Source organism: Ambystoma mexicanum, chromosome 1p (assembly GCF_040938575.1).
Source record: "Ambystoma mexicanum isolate Mex_15411 chromosome 1p, UKY_AmexF1_1, whole genome shotgun sequence".
NCBI lineage: Eukaryota > Metazoa > Chordata > Amphibia > Caudata > Ambystomatidae > Ambystoma > Ambystoma mexicanum.
The window spans coordinates 236,530,714-236,545,695 of record NC_090921.1 but is presented as its reverse complement, the minus strand read 5'-3'; the positions used below and the strand labels follow the sequence as shown (position 1 = coordinate 236,545,695).

Sequence of the window (14,982 nt, the reverse complement as noted above, 5' to 3'; positions counted from 1 at the left end):
GCTAACACTCTGGCCGTCACTGGAGCAACCACTGGCCCCTCGAAACAGAAGTCAAGAGGCACCGGGCCAGCGCAGCTCACATAACATATACCCAGACTCACGAGAACAGAGGAGTCCACCCCAGCAGCTGCTGAAATGACATTCAGACTTCCCAAATCGAAAGGGAAGCAGCCCACCATGACGAATACGCCAGTACATCCCAACCGACGGACGGCACCAGCAACAAAGAGAGGAGCCCACAGATAGATACAGGGCCGACGAGTAGTGAAAGACAGATCCTAGAGGCAATAGCAGACTTAAAGGTCACATGGGAAACTAAATTGGAAGCAGCCATGGCAAATCTCAAGACGTCCCTTGAATTCAAGATCGATGCAGTACAAGTGGATGTCAACCTACTGCGACAAGACGTCAAAGCGATAGTGGAACGCACAAGCGAGCTGGAAAAGGAAGTCCAGTCAAACACTACCACCTGCAAGGCGAACGCCTCCGAGGTTCACACACTGCGTCAACAAGTGAGCAACTTGGAAAGCAGGGCTGAGGAGGACGAAGGCCGGGCCCGAAGGAACAATGTACATCTCATAGGATTACCGGAAGGCGAGGAAGGCTCACACCCCACAGACTATATAGAAACCATGCTGCTGCAAGAGGGGCACTCTCCCAAGGATTTGCGGTAGAGAGAGCCCACCGTGCATTGACACGGAGACCGGCCCCGGGTGCACCGCCAAGGCCAATCATCGCCAAAATACTAAATTACTGGGATAGGGAAAGAATCCTGGAGTACTTTCGCAAAGGGCACCATAAGAAGAGCATCTGCAGCAATAACAGCATACCCGGACTACACACTCAAGGTGCAAAGATGCCGACTAAACTTTGGAACAGTCAAGAGGAGACTGCGGGAGGCGGGCTTCAGATACATGTTGATGTATCCCGCAAAACTGAAAGTCTTTCATAAAAACAAGACATTGTTCTTCGAGACCTCAGAAGAAGCCATGGACTGGCTGGATGCACAGAATGGCCCGCAGGAGGCAAAGGAGCAACGTGAGAGCAGAGACGAGAAGTGATGCATCAGTTGGAACACAGAGGTGCTCTATATAGGACACTAATGGGACTTGAATATAGCTCTGCTCAAGTTTGGGAGAAGCTGGGACATATATGGGATTGGCAGAAAACATAGAAGTTAAATGCAGGAGGCACAGAGGACCCATCTCATATCCCACCAGATACACTAGGTAGGTTGCTAGTAGTGTGGCAACCCCCTGCTGAGTTCCTAGCACCGATATACAGGGTAGGATCAGATGCGGAAGGCCTGAGATCCAGGGATGGAGCTGGGCTACAGTTGGGGGGCGTGAGGGGGAGTGTTGGTGGGTTTGCAGAGTATAGGGTTAGAGTTGTAGGGGTAGTTGTTAGGGAACGAGCTTGCACCCATGGGCCCCTGCGCATGACTCACTCCAAGCACACCTGGAGGGAAGGACAAGGAGGGAGGCATGAGGGGCGGGATACGGAGGACAACGGGAGACCTTAGAATAGTAACCTGGAATGTCAGAGGACTCAACAGCTACCTGAAGAGAAACAAGGTAATGATGTACCTTAAAAAGGTAAAAAGTGGACGTAGCCCTATTGCAAGAAACCCACCTCACTAAAGAGAAGCAAGAGGTGTTAAAGAAAAAGTGGAGAGGGACCACTGTAGGAGCAGCGCACTCAGCATACGCCAGGGGAGTAATCATTTGAGTGGTGCCACATGTGCCCTTCCAGATGCTACAGGCCACGGTGGAGCCCGATGGGAGGATGATAGCGATCCAGGGCTGCTAGAGAATAGAGAATTGAGCATCATAAACACATACGCCCCTAACCAAGATACTGTGGCCTATTTTAAGACACTATATAGCAAGATCAGACCCCACATAGGAGGAGTGGTTATATGGGGAGGGGACTTTAATTGCACGCTGAACCCCAAAATGGATAGACACGAAACTAGACAAGCCCAAACCAAATAACGCTACAAGCCCTGCTGAGAGACTTTGGGCTGGAAGACATATGGATGCAGCAACACCCGCATGATAGGCACTACTCACACTATGCCGCCCCACATAACCTGCACACGAGACTAGATTACATGTTCGCTGCTCTGGAACTTGTGGGGGAAATGACAGGTTCAGAATATAGGACGAGAATATTATCGAACCACTCCCTACTGGTTCTGACGTGGCGACATCAGCCCCCCAGAGCCAGGATCCCAACATGGAAGCTTAGAGCCGAGGCGCTGAAGGACACTGCATTCCGAGAGGACTTAATGGAGGAGATAATTGGGTATTTCGAAAATAATACAGGAAGCGTAGAGTCAGAGGGTACCCTATGGGAGGCCTTCAATGTGGTAGTGAGGGGGGCGGCCATATCCAAATCTAGAGGGCTCCAAGGGGGCAATAGTGCGAGAGCTACAGAAGATAGAAAAGACACTAGAAGCAATTATGAAAAGAGGGGGCACCTCACAGGAGGACGCCGAACGCATGAGCCAACTACAACAGGAATGTGCAGGGCTCTGGGAGAGGTTATGCAACCTGAACTACAAAAAATACATCGAAAGACAACACATTGGGGGAGACAAACCAGGGAGGCTATTTGCATGGTTATATAAGAACGAGACACCAAGAACAGCAATTATAGAGATAACGGGAGAAGAGGGCCAAGTCTGGAACACCCAGGAGAGAGTGAACAAGGGATTCCTTAGATTCTATAAACACCTCTATGAAGACACAGGAGAGACGGCAGAGTGGGAGACTGAGGAGACATTGGACTACCTAAATTGAGTGAGGAAGACAGGGAGACCCTAGAGGCCCCAATCACAATAGAGAAATTGGAGACAGTAGTAACACATTTGCCCATGAGCAACGCCCTTGGGACAGCCGGGCTCCCCAGTGAATTCTATAAAATATACAGACAAGAAGTGCTCCCCCCGCTACTGGCAATGTTAAACGAGGCCTTCGAGAAAGGGAAACTGTCGGAATCTCTGAGGGAGGCGGTAATTATTCCACTCCTTAAACCTGATAAGCCAAGCACAGACTGCGGGTGGTATAGGCCACTGTCCATTCTAAACCAAGATAGTAAAATTCTTACGTCAGTGCTGGCGAATAAACTTAAGCAGGTGATAAATAAACGTATATACCCCGATCAAACTGGATATGTCCCAGGTAGAAGCATAGCTCATAACCACAGGAGGCTCCACTATATTATAGAACAGGCAGAGGGCGACCCAAGTGAAATAGCAATTTTTCGCTAGACGCAGTGAAAGCTTTCGACTCTGTAAGGTGGCCTTGGATGATAGCGGCCTTGAAAGAATACGGGATGGGACAAGGGTACCTGCGGTGGGTGCAAATGGTGTATAGCTCCCCAACAGCCAAGGTCAAAACGGGAGCGATAATCTCAGATAAATGGCAACTCAGCAGGGGCACGAGACAAGGCTGCCCATGGTCTCCGATGCTGTACATCCTTGCACTAGAACCACTAGCGATCTGCCTGAGACAGCAGTATGAAGAAATAAGGGTTTACACTAGGGGGGGACCGCACTTGATATCACTGTATGCGGATGATATGCTGTTATACTTGCAGTTTCCAGAGGAAAACTTGCAATATATCTTAGAGGTGATGGAGCGCTACGCGACTCTCTCGGGCATAGCGGTGAACCCCAAAAAATCGTGCATGTTCCATCTGGGGAGGTATAGAGGAGTCCCCCAGGAACTTATCCATCTTGCAGATACCCTGGCAGACCAGGACATTCAGATACCTGGGGATCAACATATATCATGCGATTGCACACGAGCACAAATATAACACGGAAAGGGCAGTAGAGGGTATCAAGAACAGCATGGGGTTCTGGCCACAGATCCCCTTTGCCATGGTGGGAAGGGTGGCCTTGCTTAAGATGGTGGTCCTGCCTAGGCTACTACACTTTTTTGTAAATATCCCACACATGTCGGCCAAACATTTTTTTTACTAAGCTCCAGAGTTTATGCAGAGGCTTCCTGTGGCACAACTCCAGAAACAGAGTGGCCCTATGGAAATTACAGAATACGTATGGCAGAGGGTATAAACCTGCCGAACTTTGAGATATAACACTTGGCCGCGCAGTTACAATACGTCGCTAGGTGGCTGTCGGAAGATGAGACAGCAGAATCTAGACTGCTAAGGGGTGAATGCGACCCTTATTTCCTAAAAGAATTGATATGGCTACCCGAACCTGAGTTGCATGGGCGATCGAGAGTGCTAAAACTCGGCTGGAAGACATGGAACAAAGCATTTAGAGTTATAGGAAACACGACCCCATGCTCCCCGCAGGCGCCTTTGGTGGCGCTACGCGGGTTGGACGAGCAATTGAGGAAAGGGATCCGCAAACACTGGGAGCCAGTAGGCCTAGCGACCTTGGGAGATATATGGCAAGAGGGGAAGGCACTGGACTTCCAAACGATAATGGACGAAACTGGGATAGACACGGCGCAATATATTACATACACCAGAATAGTTAAACACGTCAACAAAACATGGTCAGAAATAGTACTAGCAGAACAACCTGATACTGCCATAGAAACGATGTATGATATTTTGGAGGGAGGGCACGAAACATTACGGATTTACGAACTGGTGATGTCCAGAGTGGGTAAGGAGCTGTCCCAATTGAGACAGGACTGGCAGGAGGAAGCGGGGGAACCTATGTAAGATGGGTAGTGGGAAAAAGCTCAGAGATATCATAAGAAGGTGTCCAGGAATGCCAGACTACAGCAGATTCAGTTATATATCACCCATAGGGCGTACATGACCCCTCGGAAGATTGCCAGATTTGGGAATACAGAAGTACAAAAATGTCCCAAGTGTGGGGAGGTGGATGCCGGGATGATCCATATGTTCTGGGCGTGCCCGGAATTGGGAAAATTCTGGGATGAAATCAACCTACGTCTACTTGAAAAGGGAATAAAACTAGATGTGGAATCCGTGTGGGCATGTATGATAGGGGAATTTACCAGACCTCGCAACCTGAAACACGTATGCAAACTCAAGGACCTGGCCTAAATTCTGGCCAAAAGGAAAATAGCCATGAGCTGGAAAGTAGCCCATAGACCCAGATTAGCGGTATGGTGGAACGATCTTCTGAAATGGGCACGCTGAGACAGTGGCATGGTATGAGGCAGCCAACAGGGGGGAGGATGCTGAAGTGGGACCTCTGATAGCATGGAGACAAATGGTAGCCACATTGTTGGGATCCTCCCACGCCAATTCCAGTGGAAGCGACACGTCCGAGAATGGCGAAAGGGATCAACCCCAAGAGAAGGGAAGCCAGAAGAACGAAGGTGGAAGCTCGAATTAAAATGGGGGAGGGGGAAGACAGAAATAGACAACACGCGAATGTATGCTAAAAAGCTTGTAACTGAAAATGTCCGGTGTGATGGTTTTGTTTTGTGTAAAAACCAATAAAAAGGTGTTTTAAAAAAATTGTATGCATTGTTCATGCCATATTTATAAACTGACACATACTTCTACCAAATAGACCTAAGAAAATAGGCGTTCAAGTACCTCAGGTCCAGTTTGGTCTCAAATCCTGGCTTCACCACTTAACTATTGAGTACCATGCTGGGCACATTACTTTATCTCGCTGTGCCTTATCTACGGGTTTATAACGGTCACTCTGTAAGTCCTGCTTTTGCACTGAATATATGAAGTAATAATTAACCAGAAGAAATGGGTACAGTTGTTTTAATGATCAACAAAACAGGAATGCACATGTTTTACCCATATGGAAATAAATGAGATATGCCAATACTAAAATGCAATTACCACATTCTTCATAACGTCTCATTGCATAGGGGAAAATACAGTTGGTGGTCTCGTGATTTGCATCTCCTACCCTCCACCTGGAAGGTAAAAGGCTAAGGCACTGCTGAGATTCGAACTCAGGATCTCCTGTTTACTAGACAGGCGCTTTAACCAACTAAGCCACAGCACCGGCTGCATGACTATATTTCAACCATGTAATGATGCAGACAGTCAACGGGAACTCTGCTCTGTTTTTATGCTTTATTGGTTCGATCCAAAATGCCTTTCTGGTAAAGTTGCATACGAAGGCACGATTCCTCACAAAAGCATTCGTGGATCTTTTCTGAAACTCTAGAAAATACTTCCAAGGAGTTTGGATTGTGCTTTGTAGGGTTTTGCAGAATGAACATCGGAATGCGTAGAGCTCCCATTTCCTTTGGTTCATGTCGGCGCTATATTACGCGCTCGCTCGACCAGCGCAGATTCTTTAACTACCGAATAAAAGAATGGCTCAGATTAAAAGTCCCCATTGCATATGGACACCAAACCATTGCAATTAGAAAAAGGAGAATGCGTTATTCCACGGTGTCGGTGCTCCACCGTCTTCCCTTTGACAGTGATTTCAAGAAGAAACATAAGTCTTAATCCCCTCCCCCTCCCCCTTTCCGAAGTCCATGTGCTCACACCACCAGACCAGACCCTCGCCTTTTCCTGGGTGCAGCCGCTCTCCGAGGAAACCTCATCCGTTCCAACGCTCAGGAAGTCTCCTCTGTGACTCATCGTTGAAAACAGGAACTTTCGTCTTACACTTTCCAGGGTTGCGGGAGTGAGATTCGTTATCTGAATCGGGGCGATACATAGAAAAAATGACTGTGGAAAGTCAGCCTAACTACAATCATTGATACATTAATGCATCAAATAAACAATGCAAATTACAAAACAGTTTAAAAACTAATGCTCGTAGTCGGCAGGATTCGAAGCTGCGAGAGGAAACCCCAATAGATTTCTAGTCTATCGCCTTAACCGCTCGGCCACGACTACCACATAGCCTACTTTGCCAGAGCTACTTCTAATACGTGGTCTGTATGCATGCTCTCCCCCTTCTAATCATTATTGTACATTTTCACATCTTCCTATGCTCTTTTGACCATATTCAGGGAGTGAAGAGGAGAAGTAGATGTCACTTATAGGTACCTGTTGACTAAACCAAATGCACAGGCACAGAGGTGACCTGCTTGACACTTCTGCATGACTCTGGAACCAGTAAGCCTGGAAGTGTTTTTGTGCTGGGGAGTGGCATGCAGGTGACACGGATGGATGACAAGTGTGACAAGACAGGCAATACAGTAATGACAGTTGCAGGAATGAGGAGACTGACGACCAGGATGTGAGGTGGAAAAAACTTTGGCCACAAGCTTTATTTTAGTACCAGCCATGGTGCAAAAGAAAAACCAGCCATAACATCACATAAGGATAACAATACTATATTTTGGGGACAGAGGGAACAGGTGAGCGGGGGGCCCTAATCCCAATTAGGGGCCCGCTCGAGGCTGATCCCCCGCCGCCATTCATATGAAAGCTTGTGACGATTGTTTGGCCCCAGCGTGTGAGCTGTGACATGTTCATAATTGCTTGTCTTTGGAGCAGGTTTATCCTGCTTTCTCTTGTCCTTTCCAAGTGAGGTGGGGAGGTGTGCGCTTGTGTGCCTTTTATTGCTGTGCAACCTGACCAGGTTTAGCACTTGCGCACTCTCTTGCTCACAGGGTGATTTTCGCTGAAGTTATGGCTCTTGATCCGTATTTCTTGATAAAACAAAACCCCCGCGTTGTGAAGCCTTTCACTTGATCCTCCACGGGATGTGTTCTTAGAGCCATTTTGATTTTTTGGTCATGTGTTTTGTACTTTTCCATGGATGGAGGCGTTTTAGCCTCTTGGTCCACTCTTTGGAGATGAATTTGGCACTTTCTACACACATGATCCACTTGAGTTTTTGAAGCCCCCACGCTCCGTTTGCGGGCTAGTTGTTTCCTCGGGGGTGGGTTCTAGGAGCCTTACTAGGGACTTCCCTGCTCCTGATCCACTTGTGCTACGAGACCCCTTCCGCGCATTAGGCTGCTTGTTTTTCCAGCCGGGGTGGGTTCAAAGAGCCTTACTGGGTTTTTACCCTGCTCCCGATCCACTTGCCTTGTGAGACCCCCTCAGCACTTAGAGCTGCTTGTTTTTACAGCCAGGTGTGGGTTCAAAGAGCCTTATTGGGTTTTTACCTTGCTCCCCATCCACTTGCCTTGCGAGACCCCCTCAGCGCTTAGAGCTGCTTGTTTTTACAGCCGGGGTGGGTTCAACGAGCCTTACTGGGTTTTTACCCTGCTCCCGATCCACTTGCATTGTGAGACCCCCTCAGCGCTTAAAGCTGCTTGTTTTTTCAGCCTGGGTGGGTTCAAAGAGCCTTACTGGGTTTTTACCCAGCTCCTGATCCACTTGCATTATGAAACCCCCTCAGCGCTTGAAGCTGCTTGTTTTTACAGCCGGGGTGGGTTCAAACAGCCTTACTAGGTTTTTACCCTGCTCCCGATCCACTTGCGTTGTGAAACCCCCTCAGCGCTTAAGGCTGCCTGTTTTTACTGCTGGAATGGGTTCAAAAAGAGAGCCTTACTAGAATTTTCCCTGCTCTCGATCCACTTGTGTTGTGAAACCCCTTCAGTGCTTGTGTTGTACTATTTCGCTGCTGGGGTGGGTTCTAAGGGCTTAGCTGGGAACTTCCCCTGCCCACGATCCACTTGCGTACCCCAGTGTGCTTATCTTGCATAAAAAATGCGAGGGGGTGGGTTCCGGAGCCTTACTAGGAACTTACCCTGCTCCTGATCCACTTGTGGTGAGACCCCCCCTTCTGCATGCATGGAGGTGGATACTTGAGGCTTACTAGTACATGTTTCTGCTCAAGTTCCTCTCTCCTTTTCAGTTTTGTAATACCCCTATAGCTCCCACCTGTATTGATGTTCTCTGGTGGATTCTTAGCGTCTGGGTCTTCTATAACTGTATTTTCCTAGAAGATTAACTAATAGACAAAAAGACCCCCCGGTATTTTAAAAAAGGCCCTTCTTGGAGTTGAATTTTTTATGTTTATTTTTTAAAGTGAGGCGTTTTAGCCTCCCCTAATGATATGATTATGTTCCATCTTCTACCTGGCCCTCGCTATAGCTTTTCCTTACAGTTATTTGCAGGGTGGGAGGGATGGTTTTTTAGACCTGCAGCCGTCCTGCTGCTGCTCGTGGCTGACGGGGAGGAAGCATGAGAAGGGCCACCTTGCCCCCGCCAGATAAAGGCAAAATTCGGCCTGGGGGCAAGGAGGCCCTTTCTTTGAACTTCAAAAGGCCCACGCTCAGCATCCGCAGGATGGGAACGGGGGCCTTTGAAGTATGGAGGGCAAGGTGACAGGGGGCATCGACTACCGGTTGTCACCTGCCCCTCTCACCTCACCCTCCTGTCTTGGAGACGCGCTGTCTGGGTTCCCATTGTTAAGGGACCCAGCAGCCCGACCCCACCATGTGCATGCTAAGTGGGGCAGCGCCAAACAGGCGCTGCCCCACCGGACTTCGCACAAATCCCCCACCTCCCAGCTTACGGCCCCGGGCCTCCCATCCGGGTGGGCCCGGGTGTATAAGCCTGGAAGTGTTTTTGTGCTGGGGAGTGGCATGCGGGTGACACGGATGGATGACAAGTGTGACAAGACAGGCAATACAGTAATGACAGTTGCACGAATGAGGAGACTGACGACCAGGATGTGAGGTGGAAAAAAACTTTGGCCACAAGCTTTATTTTAGTACCAGCTATGGTGCAAAAGAAAAACCAGCCATAACTTCACATAAGGATAACAATACTATATTTTGGGGACAGAGGGAACAGGTGAGCGGGGGCCCTAATCCCAGTTAGGGGCCCGCTCGAGGCTGATCCCCACCGCCACCCTGAGGGGATGCTGATCAGCGTCTCCCAGGTCCCCCCAAAATAAGAGATTATGAATTAAGTACAGCCTCTGGCTGCCAGGGTCCAGAAAATATTCCTGGTGAAATGTCCATACCTTCAATGGACAGGTGAACCCTGTCATTGCAGAACATGGCCTGGTTGTGTACCGAGATCCCATGTTTAATAAATTTGAGGCCTGATAAAAGGCAGACATTGGCCACGGCTTTGTTCAGTTTGCGCCTAGAAATCTCCATGGCTTTGCTGCACCCTGCCCCATGCCACTGTTGGCGAGGGATGATTTCTGACATCATCACTTCTGTTCGAAGTCTTAGCATGCATGCCAGGGATCTGAGGGAGGTGCAGATTTAAGCCAGAAAAAACTTCCTGCCCAGCTGAGGCAAGTCATTGCCCCCGAGATGGGTGGATGATGAGATAATCGGGGTGGGGGGGTGGAGGGGGCGGAAGATACTATTAGATCAAGTCTTTCCTGATGTATCTTTAGTAAGCCCCCGATTTCCAACCCCCAATCCCTTTTATGGCTTTCTCTTGCAGCCCCCCCCCATCCAGGCTGAAGTGGCTGCTCCTATCCTGAAGGAGTGGGATCCAAACTCAGTAGGATTACATCCTGTAGCTATTATAGTTTTCTTGCGGACAGACCTCACCTGGAATCTACTGAGGGCAGACCCATTTTTCTGTGTGAATAATTGCCCCCCCCGACTGGGGCGCTTGTTCATGGATGCCCTGGTGGTGCAAATGGGGCAATATTCTGTTTCCTCAATGTAGTACAGGTTGATCCTCCCTTTTCATAATTGGTCAGTTTTGGACCTGCACAGTTTCACAGCCCTACCTCTGATCCTGATCCTGTATGTTTTTGGAGGCTATCTCGCTGATCCTGAACGCCCCCGAGTAGTTGAGTGTGAAGGCAGCTCTAAATAGTGAGGTCTCGTAGGCATTGTTACATACTGCAGGGAGGGTGTCTAGCAGAATTTTTAATTTAGCAAAATTGAGGGGGCGCCTGGTGTCTGTCTTGACCCCTTCCATTTTGGCCCAACCCTTGAGAGCATATCTGGTTAGTGCGCCGTGGGTGGGGTCGGGTGCCCCCGCTAATCTAGTGTAATATGAAACTGCTGCCAGATGGGATGAAGCCCATGCCTTCTTTTTGCTTCGTTTGAAAGCCCACTCCATAAAGTCATTGACATGGCTTTCCTGTATATCCCTGATGTTGGTGACTTTTGTGATGTTTCCAAAATCAGTCAAGCGCTTATTGTACATTTTAGCAGTTTTCTGTGCCTGCGCCTTTATTGGCCAGTTCCCCTAGGACACCTTTAGGCTCACCTGTAGGGGTGTGGTGCCGGGAAAGGCAAGCCCTTTTTTGCCCGGGCCTGGGGGTGGGGGGGGTAGAGCTGGGAGCGGGCAACTCATGGAAGAGCTGTGACCGGCTGGCTGGCGGGGGCTGCCTTGGATGTGTCCATGATGGCCCAAACCTCTTCTGGAACTGCTGTCCTCCTGGTTTCTGCCTGTGGGTTTAGTGCCTTGCAAGTGGAGAAACTGAAAACGGGACAGAGCGTCAGCGGCCTTATTATCTTTGCCTGCAATGTGCCGCCCAATAATTACCATGTTATTTTCCAGGGTGACTTTTGTCATTTCTCTCAACACTTTTAGCACCAGAGGGCAGGAGGCAGCACCCCTGTTTAAAATGTGTACAACCGCCATGTTGTCTGACCATATGACCAATTCTGTGCTGGCCAACAAGTCCCCCCATAAATAGAGTGCCATCCATATGGGGAATATCTCTAGCAGTGTGATGTTCCTGGACCAGCCCCTCTGTCAGCAGGGAGGCCAGTGCTCAGCGCACCACTTGTTACCAAAACATACCCCAAATGCTTTGCTGCCAGCCGCATCTGTGAACAAGGACCTTTTGTCTGCTCCATTCATGGTTTTGCGCCATATCACCTGGCTATTGAAATTGTTAAGAAATGATTCCCATATGGCCAGGTCTTGTGTTATTTCCTTGCCCAATCTGATGTGGTGATGTGGCTTAGTAACCCCCTTCATTATTAGTTCCCGGCGCCTGTTAAAGATCCGGCCTTGGAACATGATTCTGGTAGCAAAATTGAGCTTCCCAGCAAGGGACTGTATTTCCCGCGGCGTCGCCTTGTCCCTGCCTGTCATCAATCTTATTGTCTTTAGAAGGTCCTCTATGGGTAGGCAGCATTCCCTCTTGGAAGAGTCAATCTCTATGCCTAGGAATTTATTTTCAAATTTGTTTATTGGCATTTATTAATGAACACACTTGTAGGATAACATATGCCAGGGTACAAGGATGTTGAGAGTTAATGAGGAAAAACAACAACAAACAAACCATAAAACATTAACTTTCTCCCAGTGATTCTGCGTGCTAAGTTGGGTTGGTGTCACCAAGTGGGTCGGGGGGGAAGGGTTCCAGGCGGTTTGGAGTGAGGGGGAAGGAAAAGGAGGGAAACAGCTTAATAACTGGCGGACTATGGTCTCAGGCCCATTGTACGGTTGGCTCTTATTGATTCACGGAGGCTTGTCATCAGAGGGATAAAACAGGGAGTCTGTAAGTTCCTTCCAAGCTTCCAGGGACGAGCTAGATTCGTCGGTCGATCTAGTTATGCTTTCCTCCCACGCTGAGGTTTCTGCTCGCACCCAGCGTTTCAACTCAGAGTGCCAGTGTTTCTGTTGGGGCCCTGCTGCCTTCTTCCAGGACATTGCCACGGCCCTTTTTGCCAGTATACACATGATGTCCATTAGTTTGGTGAAATGCTTGAGTTTGGCCGGCCTGGTATACGTGCCCAGTAGGCATTCCTCCGGGGTCCACTTGTATCTAGTCGCTCCCATGTTGTTGCTTGTCTGCTGAATAGTGGTCCACAAGAATTGCGTTTTAGTGCATTGCCAGAACATATGGATCAAGTCTGCATTATACTGTCCACACCATATGCAGTTGGAGGGTAGTTTGTCGTTAAGTTTTGTTAGCCTGGATGGTGTCAGGTATGTTCGATGTAGGAGGTTAAGTTGAATTTGTCTGAATCTGTGGTTTCTAGAGACCGATTTAGGAAATGACAGGGCCCTTTCCCATTCTTCGTCAGACAATTCTCTGCCTATGTCAGTTTCCCATTTATCTCTCAAGTTGGCGCTTCGTGGGTTGGGGATGTCGCTCAGTTGGGCGTATATCTGGGACACCGGTTTCCATCCTTCTCCCAGAGTATAGAGAAGCGTGATTAGGGGGTTTGGTTCCGGTTCCTCCGGCCATGACGACCATTTGGTACGTGCTGTGGTTCTCAGCCTCTGGTACCACAGAAACTGGCCCGAGTGGATTCCATCGTTTTCCTGGAGTGTTTCAAAGTCTTTGAAGGCTCCGTCCATAAACAGGTCCCCCCACGAGTATATCCCATTTCTTTCCCAGTGTCTGAGGTGTTGCAAATCAATGGCGGATCCACATAGGTCCGTGATTAGTGGTATGTCTGGGGCATACTGGTGTTTGGTGCATGTAAGGGTCTCCGTTCTGCGCCAGATTTTTTGTCCCAGTGCAGCTAAGAAGGGGGCACCGCGCATCAAGTGGGAGGGGGCCCAGATGAGTTCTTTTAAGTATAGCGGGGAGACCAGGGTCTGTAGTAGGGGGGTCTCAGGTGTGACCTCGTCTGCCAGCCATTTGGTGACGAAACTAAGCTGTGCCGCCAAATAATACTTTTCAAAGTTTGGGAGTTGGATTCCCCCCTGGGCGTATGGCAGCATCAAGGTGGAGAGTGCTATTTTGCGTCTTCCTGTACCCCACAAAAAGTCCCGGATCATTCTTTCTAACAGGCGGAAAAAGGGCACTGTAATGTAAAAATGAATATTCTGAAACCCGTAGAGGAATCTAGGAAGGACGATCATTTTTATTATTGCCGCTCTGCCCATCATGGACAGGGGAAGCTTCGCCCAGAATTGCATGGATTTTTTCAGGGCTGGGACCACAATCTTCGTGTTATGCTCATGCATTAGAATGGGGGTGTGCAGTATGTGTATCCCTAAATACTTGAATGAGGCCAATTCCCATCGTATTCCTACCTCCGGGAGATCTGTTATGTCTCTCCCCCTGAGGCCTGCTAGGGGGAATAAGCAAGATTTCGCCCTACTAAACTGAATTCCAGAGTACTTTGCAAAGTTGTCTAGGACATTTAACATCGTGGGTACGTTGTTCAGTGGGTCCCTGACATACAGCAGTACGTCATCAGCGTAAAGGGAGATTATATGGTCAACTCCCCCTAGTTGTATCCCAGCATCGAAAAATTGTCTACGGAAGTAAACAGCAATAGGTTCCAGCCCTAGTACGTAAAGCATGGGGGAGAGCGGGCATCCCTGCCTGGTGCCCCTGCATATATCCCAGGCCTCTGATATGTACTTTCCTGTTTTTACTCTGGCTTTAGGTTTGGTGTAAAGGATCTTGATCCAACTGATGAAGCCTGGGCCAAAGCCAAAGTCAACTAGGACCGCCACTAGCCACTCCCAGTATATTGAATCGAACGCCTTGATGGCATCGAGGGACAACAATGCATACGTCTCCGCGCTAGCCTCTGTCTGAGCAATAATCTGTTGTACCCTTCGTAGGTTCATAGACATGTTCCGACCTGGTATGAAGCCACATTGATCTTCATGTACCACCTCCCCTATGATTTTGGCCAGTCTGTTTGCTAACACCGTGGTCAATATCTTAACATCATAATTAAGCATGGCTATCGGGCGGTAGGAGTCACATCTGTCAGCCGGCTTATTGGGTTTGATAATTGGAATCAACAGTGTCTCCCTCATACTATCAGGGAGTATCCCCCTCTCCTGTGCTTCTTGGAAAACCTCGCAGAGCAAGGGTGTTAGGGAGGTCTCATAGGCCTTGTAGAACTCAGTGGGCAGTCCGTCGCTCCCCGGGGTTTTACCCGTGGCTAGCGACTTGATTGCCTCAGTTATGTCTTCTGGTGTGATATCTGCATCTAGTGCTGCTGCCTGTTCCGGGGAGATTTTGGGGAGTCCTATTTCTCCCAGGGTGTCTATAATTTGTTCTCGGGGGACCTGGTTGCTATGAGAATAGAGGAGTTCGTAGAAGCCCCTAAAGGTGTCGTTTATATCTTGCTGGGTCTGTACTATCTCCCCTTCTTCGGTCTGTAGCTTGGTGATAGTGTGTTTAGGGTGCTCCTTCCTACATAACCAGGCCAGCATTCTACCAGG

At 48.9% G+C, this 14,982-nt stretch overlaps 1 long non-coding RNA gene across 2 annotated transcripts in view; it reads right to left on the bottom strand.

Moving 5' to 3' along the window:
- Positions 1-6,041: 6,041 nt before the first annotated feature.
- The window catches only part of LOC138568501 (uncharacterized), a 56,288-nt gene continuing 47,347 nt past the window's right edge, over positions 6,042-14,982 (bottom strand). For both annotated transcript variants that reach the window (XR_011302840.1, XR_011302846.1), the window contains one exon: positions 6,042-6,639. This is a non-coding gene — a long non-coding RNA (uncharacterized lncRNA). The remainder of the gene's footprint in view (positions 6,640-14,982) is intronic.